This window comes from Papilio polytes, unplaced genomic scaffold (assembly GCF_000836215.1).
Source record: "Papilio polytes unplaced genomic scaffold, Ppol_1.0 DF823835.1, whole genome shotgun sequence".
Classification (NCBI taxonomy): domain Eukaryota; kingdom Metazoa; phylum Arthropoda; class Insecta; order Lepidoptera; family Papilionidae; genus Papilio; species Papilio polytes.
Window position 1 is genome coordinate 1,685,599 of NW_013525369.1, and position 12,842 is coordinate 1,698,440.

Below are 12,842 nucleotides of genomic sequence, written 5' to 3' on the forward strand. Positions count from 1 at the left end.
TAAGAGTGACTAGGTCATAGTCAACCACGCTGGCACGGTGGGGGTTGGTTGACTTCACACATATCTTTAAATTACTTCATTTACTAGCCTACTGAGAACGATATCTAAAATCCTTGATTCATACAAGGGAATTGTTAGTTTTAACGAATAAAGAATTGTTTTGCCAAAGCTCTAACAACGTAAAGTGGTTTAACTACTAGTTTTCTCACGCCGCCGTATCGGACTTTCTTTACATTTAATGTCGATACCTGGAAGTGTCTTAATTAGTTTTTTGTATCCTAAGAAATACGATGTTCAAATAGACGACGGACTTCACTTGACTTTCTACATACAAATGACTGTAGAAACTCATACAAAGGAGGTTAATCGGAACATATAATAAAATTGGACTGTCTGTGTGTAATATCAAAAGAAAAATTCCAGATTTCGGAAAGAATTGCGCTGCTGGTAATGAAAACCGCATTCAAAAATTTTTTGTCTGTCTGTCCGCAAGCCACGTTTGTTCCAGGTAATTTCCTGTTGGGCCGTTATCGACCAGACTTTCACTGAAGGGTAGCTGACATAGGCGGGCATATTATAGGCTACGAATTTATATTAATACTATTCCCCTGCGACTTAATCCGCATAAAATATTTTTTTTTTTTGTTTACATTTGTCAAATTACAAATGTCAAAATGACATGATGACAATCTTGCTTCCTTGATGTAGGCAGTAACTTATGGTCTCTTTCCCACATTAGGGTTTTATCCAAAATATTTACCCATAAGTTTAATGGCGTGAAAACATATAGCCTAAAGCGTGACGTAAGTGTAGGTCTTTTTATTAAAAAATGAATTATTCAAAAATATGCTGTGATTGCTGACATCTCAGGCAACAAAAAAGTGTGTGTTTACGCTTTATTATAATAGTATAGATTGCGTGGACGAAGTCGCGAGCAACTGCTAGTGTTAAGTAATAATATGAGTATCGATTGAATTTTAATAATTGAAAATACACTTATTGCAATTTCTGTTAGAAATATAATGCCTAATAGAAGATGGCGATTTTAGTAGAAATTTAAATATAGTATTAATATTTTTGAATACATTTTTTAACATTTTACCTTTCCTTGTCATATACAGTGGCTTTCCTGTTATATAGGAAAACAAAAAGGATATTGACGTACTAATTTTCATATTTATTGTGTTAAAATAAATTGTATTCATTGTGGTTTTATATAAATATAGATGCCCGCAACTTCGTCCGAGTGGAATTAAAAAAATAATAAAAAACATAGCTTATACTATACTGATAACGTAGCTTTTTAACAGTAAAAGAATTTTTTAAATCGCTCCAGTAGTTTTTTAATAATTCCAATACATACAATAATTCAAAAACATAAATCTGTCCTCTATATAATATTACTAAAGATATGAATAAATCAATTATTTTACCTTATTTAATAGTACGCTCATGTGTCATCTAGTATCTATAAATCGTTGTTTATAACGCGTGCGGGCGAGTATTGTTAACTGAGAATAACCCCAGCATTTCGATAGACGCCGATTGCGAAATAATGTTATCCGTTGATTTATGCGCGGACAGACAGACATATTTTATTACTATTAGATTGAATTAGGAAATAGATATAGAGAAAGTAGTAAAGCTTTATTTTATTACTATTTGAGAAGTTAACTATTATTGCCTTTGTTATAACATATGAATTTTATAATAATTTAATTTTTAATCCTACTTTCCGATGCAATCCTTCCCCTACCATATTCACTTTCTCTTTCCATAAAGTACGGGAAGGAGAAACAACATTTAGGCTACCGGGACTATATCTATGATACCTTTGGTAGGATGTAAACCATTTAAAATATACATCTTTAAAACTTTGTCTTAGAATTACTATTAAAGACCAGTTAACCTTGACACTTACTATAAACAGTGGTAGTGCCCGCTTTAACATCTTAGCACGAATGGGCCGGCACGCCCGGTGTAATACCACGACCACACAGAAGAGAGGCGTGAAACGGAAGCAATTCCGTGTTTCGTCTGATGAGTGTGGTGCCGGAGGCCTAATTTAAGTCCCTTTCTCTTTACCACTCTTTTCTTATAAGGAGAAGTTGGGAAGAGGAAGTGGAATTGACGGTGGTGGAGATGCATAGGAAGGGGAAATGTCATCTTTATGTGCGTCTCCTCCTCCGTCGTATAAGGGTAGGCAACGCATTTGCAATTGCGGATGTCTATGGGCAGCGGTCGCTTCGCCATTTTGGCGGTTTCAGGCCGATTGCTCGTTTGCCACCTTATGTTATAAAAAAAATGAATATCACGCCGTACCATTTATAATACCAATTGAATAAAGAAATTCCACTTTCACGCGCCTACGAATCATTAATTGTACAAAGAAAGTCATGTAATTCGTAATTTAATAATGCAATCATGTCATTAATCAACTTAATGATTCAAAGACTCTCGCATGCGTTAAACAAATAATGATTCTTACGATCTAGAGCAGGGGCCAATATTTATGCATTTTTTTTTCTTCTTAAAGTGCCATCTTCTTCCGAAATTCGGCCATCATTAAGGCGACGATATTTTTTTTTTTAATGTTTAATGCAGTCTTGACGTCATCACCAACTTCCTGTCCCCACTAAGAGGCTAAGAGGGATATCTATACTATTATAATAAAGCGTAAACACACACTTCTTTGTTGCCTAAAATGTCAGCAATTACAGTATTTTTTAAATAATGTTTTTTAATAAAAAGTCGTACACTTACGTCAGGCTTTAGGCTATATATTTTAACGCCATTAAACTTAGGGTTAAATATTTTGGAAAAAACCCTGATGTGGGAAAGAGACCATATGCTGCCAACATCAAGAAAGCAAGGTTGTCATCATGTCATGTCATTTTGACATTAGCAATTGATAATTTGACAAATGTAAATGAAATAAAATTTTCATAATTTCATGCAGATGAAGTCGCATGGTAACAGCTAGGTAAAGATAAAATAACTGTTTTTATGTTTTTTGGCAATGGAATCCAATAAATACAATGTATTTTCTAATTAGTATGAAAATCCTTAAACAGTTACATCCGACAATGTTGTAGAATTTTTTCTATTTTCTATTCCGTGAAGAACATAAACTAGTTTTTCTTCAACTTGATATTCAAGTTCTGTATGGCGAAACCACATGGTTTAGAGGTCAGGTTATATTCTAGGCCTTGTTTAAGTCCTACATAGAACTATTTATTAGAACTAAGTCGATGAGATTGTTATTTTAACTAATAAACATTGAGTGGTAACCGGAGTTGTCACGTATGAAACAAGAGTATACATATTCCGTACGTGCCAACTTAAAATTCAGCAATTTAGTTCTCTGTAAGCTGTAATGTTTTGTTGGATTTTATTATCTAGGTGTTATAACACCTGTTTTGTATTAAAATTTAATCTAAATCCTTTGTAATAACGGATATATATCGGTTACTAGCTGTCTGGATGCGGCTTCATCCGCACGAAATTAAAAAAAATGTTTAAATTCCCTAACAAATGACAAATTTCAAATCTTTAAATGACAGCAAATAATTGGTTGTAATTAGGAAACCGTTGCCATAGTAACATTGCTTTGCTGTTTTTTGCTTATAGCTTTTGTCCCTTTCTCGCAAAACGATTTTTGATGACGTGAAATATAGAGCCTAAAGCGTGTCGTAAATATTGGGTTTTAAATATTAATTTTGTTTTAAATAAATAAAAATAAAATAAAAAAAATGCAGTGGTTACTGACACCTTACATAACAATGTAGTTTATTATATTAGTATATATTGAATACAGGACAGATTAGACATTCGTTGTGGGATATAGTTTGATACCTAGTTTAGTTCATGATAATGGTTTTATCTTGTTTTGTGATTACGATCAGTCGTGATCGGAGTATGAGGTATTAATTAATCGTGAATTCATACTTACTATTGGCGATTAGGTGTCGTATGTCTTATGCAAGCCTGGTACATTGAATATTGACATAGTTAATTTTGATAGAAAATTGACATTTAATGACTGGCTGTTGCTCACGACTTCGTCCGCGTTATATTATAAAATATACCCTATGTTACTTACAGATAAATTACCTTTCTAATGGTGAAATAATTTTTCAATTCCGTCAAGTTTTTACGTGAATCAAATACATACAAAAATACAAATCTTTCCTTTTTATATAGATATAGATGATTTTATCTCGCATTCAGAGTCGTTATATGGTTACTAAGGGTTGTAAAAACTACGTAAAACGAGGTCATCAAGTAAATAACAGTTAAATTAAACCAACTGCACACGTATTAAGTATACCTAGATTTAAACCTTGTAGATTTGGTATGAAAAAGTCTGTACTAGAGGTCTGTATTACCGATGCCGAGTACAAATTAAAGTGTCTATTTTTACTTCTATCTTGACTATTATAATAAAGCGTAAACATACACTTCTTTGTTGCCTAAGATGTCAGCAATTACAACACATTTTTAAATAATTCCTTCTTTAATGAAAAGCCCTATACTTACGTTACGCTTTAGGCTATATATTTTCACGTCATTAAACTTAGGGGATAAATAATTTAGATAAAAACCCTAATGTGGGAAAGAGACCATAAGTTGCTGCCAACATCAAGGAAGCAAGGTTGCGATGGCTATTATTAGTGCATTTGAATTTTAACATTTACAATTGAGAATTTGACAAATGTAAACAATAAAATTTGTAATTTAATGCGGATGAAGACGCACAGGAACAGCCGTCTTAATAAAATAAATATTCTAAAATATCATTTTCATATCATAATAGTTCGGAACCCTTTACTCGAACCGTCTGAGAGTCGCTTGGTTTTAAAAATACAACTCAAGCGTTTACGAGTGCGTCGAAATTAAAGGTGTCCGTAAATACCACGTCAGACGATTATAACTTTTATCATAATGGTACAAAGTATATAATCTCTTGTAAGGAATTTATATGCATTCGTTTCAGAGCATAATGCAGACTATGCTCTAAAGAAAGCTCGCCTTGTTACCGACACTTGACACGATGTTCGTCTCCATTGTTGTACGTCACGGTATTTTATTTACCACGATGTAATATCAAAAATCTAATTTTACGAAAGGCTTTTGTGCCGAATGGGTTTTAGAAGGTGTATGAATTTTATTTTTGTTACGTTCAATTAAACAGCTTTGATATTCAAAATGTATAAAAAAAATTGTATAAAAAGAATTAAATCCCTTATATAGTAGAGAGATTATTTTACTAAACTTTTACTAAATATTAAATTAGAAATAAGAGTAACATTTACATGTAAAAAGAACCAATCTGTTTCGATATATTAATCAGACCTGACAGAATGTCGCTGTTATCGCATTTCATAAGACAAAAACGAAAATTCGTTTAAACTACTAAAAATCATAGAAAATAATACATAATACAAGACAGGATAATCACATACACAATACATTAGACAGTTTTTTTAGATTGATTATAACTTTGTATTCACATAATCTGACGTCGCAACAGAGAAAGTGATCGTCCGTCAACCGTGCGACAATGGATACGTGCATAATTTCAAGTGGCAGGCTGGCGCTGCGTTCCGACGGTAACTCACTAGCTGTATAACGGTATATATACTTGCTACATAAATAAGTACATAAGTTATTAAGTTGAAAATAAACTTCTTAATTAAAATAACTTTGAAGTTACGGATAAGTAAAGTTTTATCATTGTTTATAGTAATATTATAAAGAGGAAAGATTTGTCTTTTTGCATGAATTTGATTCACGTAAAAACTACTGGGGCGATTTCAAAAATTCTTTCACTACCAGAAAGGTAATTTATCTGTGAGTTACATAGACTATATTTTTTTATTATTTCTTAATTTCACGCGGACGGAGTCGCGTGCAACGGCTAGCTGCAAGTATTTTATAAAGAAAACTATAAATAAATAACGCAGGGCTGTGGTTTGTCCCTGGCATTTTAAACCATCTTTGATCCAGACTTTGGGTCCTGTAAGAGGGAATCATATCAACCAACCTATATAACCTCAAAGGTCAACGCATCAACAATTCCTCTAAAATTATGGATTTCCATGGTTTGTAATAAAATCTATTCCCGCCACTTATATACCCTTCCTGTCATAGAAATGTTTTCTCCCAAAATACCTTAGTTTTTTTGTTAAACACTCTCTTATGTGTGTTACAGAAGTCAAGTACATTAACCTCTAAATGCTTGAGTGACGAAATAATTTTGCCGTTAATCTGATATTTAGATACGGTTTATCTAAATCGTGTTAAGAATGTTACTATAACAAACTAATCTTATAAAATATACTAGCTACAGTCTGCGAATCTGTTCGCGTGGAATTGAAAAACAAAAGAAAGTACCCACCCAATTGTTTTTGTGTTTCTTCGTACAATTTAAAAAGCCAAATCGTTTTTCTTTAAATTTGAATTTGGAATCCCTTAGAATTGATCTTCATTTGTTATATTCTTTTTAAATACGAATTAATTGCCTGAATAGACGATAGTAACAATTATGTGTTCAATAACGTTCATCCTGGCTTGTACCCTGTCCATTGCTGTTTATTTAAAACTGTTTTTATAGCTCAATTATTGTTAAGAGGCATTGGATGATACACGTAAAAATAAAATGCTTTTTATTATAGTTTGGTTATACGGTAGTTGATTTAAATTTTATAGAGAAACTAGCTGTCGCCCGCGACTCCGTCCGCGCGGAATTAAAAAAATCAAAAGCAAGTATCCTATGAGTTCTTCCAGACTATCCTCTACATCTATGCCAAATTTCAATTAGATCCCTTCAGCCGTTTAGGCTACAAACTCTAACAAACATCCATTTAAACTTTCGCATTTATAATATTAGTAAGATTTAGGATTGTTGACCGTTGTTTATTTTTCTTTTAAAACGCAAAAGTTGTTTTAAAGACCACTAGCGGCCAAGAAACTTTATATAAAATATGTTTCGAAAGTAACTATACTGAAGTTTTTGTACATTTCTAGATGCTATGTGAGAGCCCGCACCTTTGACTAAACTATCGCACAACTTTTTAGTCGCCCTTTGATTTCTGTGAGGTATGGAGGTGCTCGATTTTTAGTTGTGCAACTAAATAGTTGAGCTGCGAAACAATCGACAATCGCATAACAGTTGTCCGATAGTTTATTCAAAGCTATGGAATCTGATGTTCCATTGTTTATTTTGGCGTTATATTTAAATGAGTTATACTTAAAGAAATATTTATTTTCTGTAATCAATAGTTAAGCTATAAAGAGGTTTATGAGTCACATTTCCTGTTTCCCACTGCAGTTGGATTTGTTTAATGTTCTGATAAAATGCATTGATAAGGCTTCTGATAAGAATGTATCAAACACGTAGTAATAGTAAGTTACTTAATATTTATCTAGTATTATACATTTAAGATTAAAAAAATATCTAAAGATTTGCTTTCGCCCGCGATTACATCCGCGTGGTATTAAAAAAAAACAAAAGCAAGCCTATGTGTTCTTCCAGACTATCCTCTACATCTATGCAAAATTAAATCGAGATCCATGTAACTGTTTAGGCTACAAATTGTAACAAACATCCATCCATCCATCTAAACGTTCACTTTACTATCTCGCTTCTTACTTCTTACTAATATTATAAATGCCAAAGTTTAGATGAATGTTTGTTAGAGTTTATAGCCTAAACAGCTGAACAGATTTTGATGAAATTTGGTACAGATGTAGATGGTAGTCGGGAAGGGCACATAAGCTACTCAATTTTTTATTATTACACGAGGACGGAGTCGCGGGTGAAAGCTAGTCTATATTAGTAAGAAGTAAGATAGGGCACACGTTATATATATGGCGTGAATATTTTACTGGCATGTGTATTACGCCAGTAGCTAGCAACTAGCATGCCAGTTACACCATTTTATTAGTGTTCCTTCATAAGACAACTCAAAATCAGTAAAATAGTCTTATAATTTTTTTTTTATTTGCAAAAATTATGCGTCGGCCGGGAATCGAACCCGGATCAACTGCTTGGAAGGCAACTATGCTGACCATTACACCACCAACGCTATATAAGTTTATATGAAAAATAAATTAAATTAATTTTCTAACTGCGTTTTGTTTAAACAGATGTAAATAACAATCAGTTTTAATTACAAAATAATCACCGGAGTTATAACTATGTTATAACATATTAATAATACGATGTTTATAAGGTTATTTTTAGATAAATAATAATAAAAGTTACTAGCTTTTGCCTGCGGTTTTATCCGCGCGTATTTAAAACTCAATCGAAGTAAGTAGCCTTTTTTGTGTCGGGGGAATGTTCAAAAGATACCTTGTCCTCTGGAGGGAGGGAGAGTTATGTAAGTTTTGACCCACTAAAAACCATCTTCTAGTAACAAAGTCGAAGGTTCCGGGATCTCCAAGGATGCCTATTATTCCAGATTATGCTCTACATCTGTGCTATATTTCATCTAGATCCATTTACCTGTTTTGGAGTTCTAACAAACATATACATCCATTCTTCTATCTAACTTTGCAATTTACAATTATTAGTAAAAGTAACAATTTTTCTATATTTTCATATCCAAAAAAAACAGTATATTGCAGAGATATTAAAACAGTTGTAAAAAGGTCATAAGTAAGTCTACTATAGGCATAGTTAATCTAGACTTGTAATAATAACCTAACCTAAATACTAGATCTAATTTAGCGGACCATTGGTTTAGAGACGGAATGAAACGTGTACTGTATGCGTTAGTATGACGAATTAACTTACTGCCTATCCTAATATTATAAAGAGGAAAGATTTGTTTTTTTTTTGTATGTATTCAATTTAAGAAAAACTACTGAGCCGATTTTAAAAATTCTTTCACTATGAAAAAGCTACGTTATCAGTGAGTATCGTTGGCTATATTTTTTATTATTTTTTTTTAATTCACGCGGGCGAAGTCTCGAGCAACAGATAGTCATAAACAAATGTAGAATTATAAATAAGTATGACAACGTAAAGTAACTTAATAAAGTTAGTCATGACTTTAATTACAAGCTTGGTCCACTTCCTTTGGATTCGTTATACTAAGTTTAGTCACGTTCTTTGACTATATAAAAATGGACTAAGCAAAAAAAAGTACTGTACTTATGAATTCTTTAACTTCGGTGGGAGAGGTAAAACAAACCACACATAATGCATGTTCTACATTTACACACAAAACGAGCACATAAGTAAAATTACAATTTATTGATAACTAGCTTTCGCCCGCGACTCCGTCCGCGTGGAATTAAAAAATACAAAAGTGAGTAGCCTATGTGTTCTTCCAGACTATCCTCTACATCTATACCAAATTTCATCAAGAACCGTTTAGCCGTTTAGGCTACAAACTCTAACAAACATCCATCTATCTAAACTTTCACAGTTATGATATTATTATGATTATTATTTGTTTGAGAGGAATGCGCGTGACATCTCCTGTCTCTTAAGAGTCAAAGTTCACAAATAGAATTATTAAAATTGATTTTAAAGATACCGGAACGAAACGGTTCATAACAAACATAATAAATTATTTTAATAAAAAAAAAAACAAAAACCTTGGACTACAGTGTACGTGACCAAACGCACAGATGTTTTGTTGACTAGATTGTACATCCAGTGCCGAAACATTTATCTAAAAATGTTGCCATCCAATCTATACTATTATAATAAAGAGTAAACACACACTTCTTTGTTGCCTAAGATGTCAGCAATCACAGCATATTTTTGTACAATTCTTTTTTTTTATAAAAAGCCCTACATTTACTTCACGCTTTAGGCTATAAATTTTCACGACATTAAACTTAGTTGGTAAATAAATTGGATAAAAACCCTAATGTGGGAAAGAGACCATAAGTTGCTGCCAACAAAGAAACAAGATTGACAAGGTTTGACATTTGCTATTGATAATTTGACAAATGTAAACAATAAAATAAAATTTTCATATTATAATTTCATGCGGATGAAGCCGCATGGGAACAGCTAGTAAAGTACAAAAATATGCAATAATTAAATATCTTTATTTAGATATTGTAGATTTTAACTGTGCTTTTTTTACTGACTTCCCAAAAGGAGATATTCAATAAGTTTGTACATTTTTTAAGTTTTAGTATCCGTGACGAAATTTTTAAGACGCCCTCTTTTTGGCCCTTAGAGGGCGTTGTTAAGAGTTTTACCGCGTCCTGTACTGTGTTTAGGTTTTCTTTAAAATTACCATCCTTTGAAAATTAGGCCATCAATTTTGAATTATAAATATGCTATAAAATAAGTGCTTAACACAACCAATAAAATGGATTACTGTTGATAAAAATAATTATTTCATTACTTAGACGTATTTATCAGTAAACGCCATTGAGCATAGATAAGAAAGCGATGACATTTTTATCTAACAGATAACGTGTTACGAGGAATCAATGTTTAGTGTGTACGGACCCTAAATGATTCATGACTTTCTAATTTCTGAGCGACCTTCAAGTTTTTTTTTGTAAATCGGCCAGTGTTAAAGATATAAATGTAGTGTTTTTACGAGTATGAACTTTTTTTTAACAATTGTTAACCTGCCAGTTGCCATTATCAGAAATGTGTTTTGAAACGCGCGAAGAATTTGGCGCCCTTTTTGACTTATGCCACACAGCCGAATGCTGAAAAATCTTTTCCAATCTCACAGACGTCAAAATACTTGTAAATTTGGGGTTTAAACCTGGCTTTATCTTTTAAAACAATTGTTAAAACCTTTAATGTCGTTTCAGCAACAGCCGTCAATCTTACTTCTGACTATCTTACTTAATATTATAAATACGAAAGTTTAGATGGATGGATGGATGGTTGTTAAAGTTTGTAGCCTAAACGGATGAACGAATCTAGATGTAATTTGGCATAGATGTAGAGCATAGTCTGGAGAACACATAGAAGTCGCGGGCGAAAGCTAGTAGTTTAATGGTTTACATTGTATTGCCTTAGTTCTCTATCTGAAACTACAAAAAATATTTTAAATTAACATAGATGGCGCGTCAATCGCGTACAGAATGCCAAGGGAATATAGTTTACTCATCTTATCACTAGAGGCGCGGCGATCGCTTGATCTAATGAATGTCAAAATATTGACATTACGAGTAGATGTCAGTGACTTCGTGAGTGTGTGCTTTACCGTGAATTGGACACTATTCTTATCTCTGTTTTTCTTATAGACAATGAGAGGGACGACATAATCATGCAGGCGTTGAGATATTTTTATAAAGTTTTATTACGTCGCAAGATGATTACCTTAGTATACTTATGTTAACTACGTCAATATTAACTGATATAATATACATAAATGTGTGATTTGAAGATACTAAAATCCTTTTTATTATGTGTTCAAGTTATATTTATTTAATGTACGAATTTATAAACTCTCATGTTTTAATTACATTGTTATCAATTTTTAGTCTGTTCTTTTGACAAGCTAATTTACGTCACAGCAATTATAAATGTAATCTATCTTATTCGTGAATTGATACAACATAATTATGAAGAAAATCCTTTGATTAAATAATTTCTCTTTACAATTAAATCAATTAAAACGTTAAAACGTAATAGAAACACAACAAATTAGAGATGCCGTGGCTCGATAAAACGCATTCCTTTGTCACGATGAAGTATTTCGAACAGATTAAAAAAAGAAAAACTGGAATAAATGTTTCGACGAAAGATTTAAGATGTCGCTTCTTTGAAATACGGAATAGGATTGTCCAGATGCCATCATTCGACGAAAGCCCTTTGTCTCAACGAGATGATTTATTTTAACATTAATTTTTATTCTGTTAAGTAATGACGTGACAGTATGCACGACGCCATGTTTGATTTTACGCGCGGGAATTCCTTTCGTGTCGTTCTAAATTTAAAAATGCATTTTGACACTTTTTGATGTTTGTTTTTTTAATTAGTAAAAGTCAAAAGTCAATGTATCTTGCAGCCAGATTATTATAATATCGACCTTTGCACAGATTACATTTGTGGCATCAGCATTGTTCTATGCTTTGATTATGTAAATTAAATGCACTGGAATATCATATTTCATATAAATGGCATCATAAATATTAAAACTATTGTCAATGACTTGTATAATATTTGTGAAGAATGGAGATATTTTGTTTTATTCAGTGGTTAATTATTTTTTAACTTATTTTACAGGTACATATTATACAACTGGTGATATTTTCGGTAAGTCAATGATTTTTCTGATATTACCGCATAATTATTTACCTTCAGCTATACACACTTGCACTAGGAACTAGTGGAAATAGTGTTTAAGTTGTTTATTGCGTCTTTATCAAGGATCCGTAAAGGTTTTACAAAAGAGTCAAATTCCTAATAACATCTAACGTCATGAATTTTCAATAAAAGTATTCGCAATAAAAAAGTACGTGCGCATTCGGTGGAACGCATTTCGTTACAATAAAAATAACAATAATACGATTAAATCACTTCGTTCGGTTCGACGATAAATCTTATTTTTACGATCTAAGACTTGATTGTGAAATACCTTCATTTCGAATGTGGTAGGCAGGTTTGAACACACGTGAACAAAGTTTCTATAACTTCATAATATATTTTTAGGCGAGCTGTTGCCCGCGACTTCGTTCGCGTGGCATTGGAAAACATACGACCTATATAAATTACAAAAAGCTACGTATCCTTCGGGAACCAAACACTTACCTGGGATGAAGCTTATCCCATGTGTACTCCAGACTTTGTTTTATATCTGTGCCAAATTTCAATAAGATATGTTGAACCGTTGCAGAATGAT

At 32.4% G+C, this 12,842-nt stretch overlaps 1 protein-coding gene and 1 non-coding gene across 2 annotated transcripts in view; one reads left to right on the plus strand and one right to left on the minus strand.

The window, feature by feature from the left end:
• The window catches only part of LOC106103204 (facilitated trehalose transporter Tret1-like), a 61,007-nt gene that overhangs the window by 18,302 nt on the left and 29,863 nt on the right, over positions 1 to 12,842 (plus strand). The window lies entirely within an intron of this gene.
• Trnag-ucc lies at positions 8,019 to 8,090 on the minus strand. The gene has a single exon. It is a non-coding gene; the product is annotated as a tRNA-Gly (tRNA).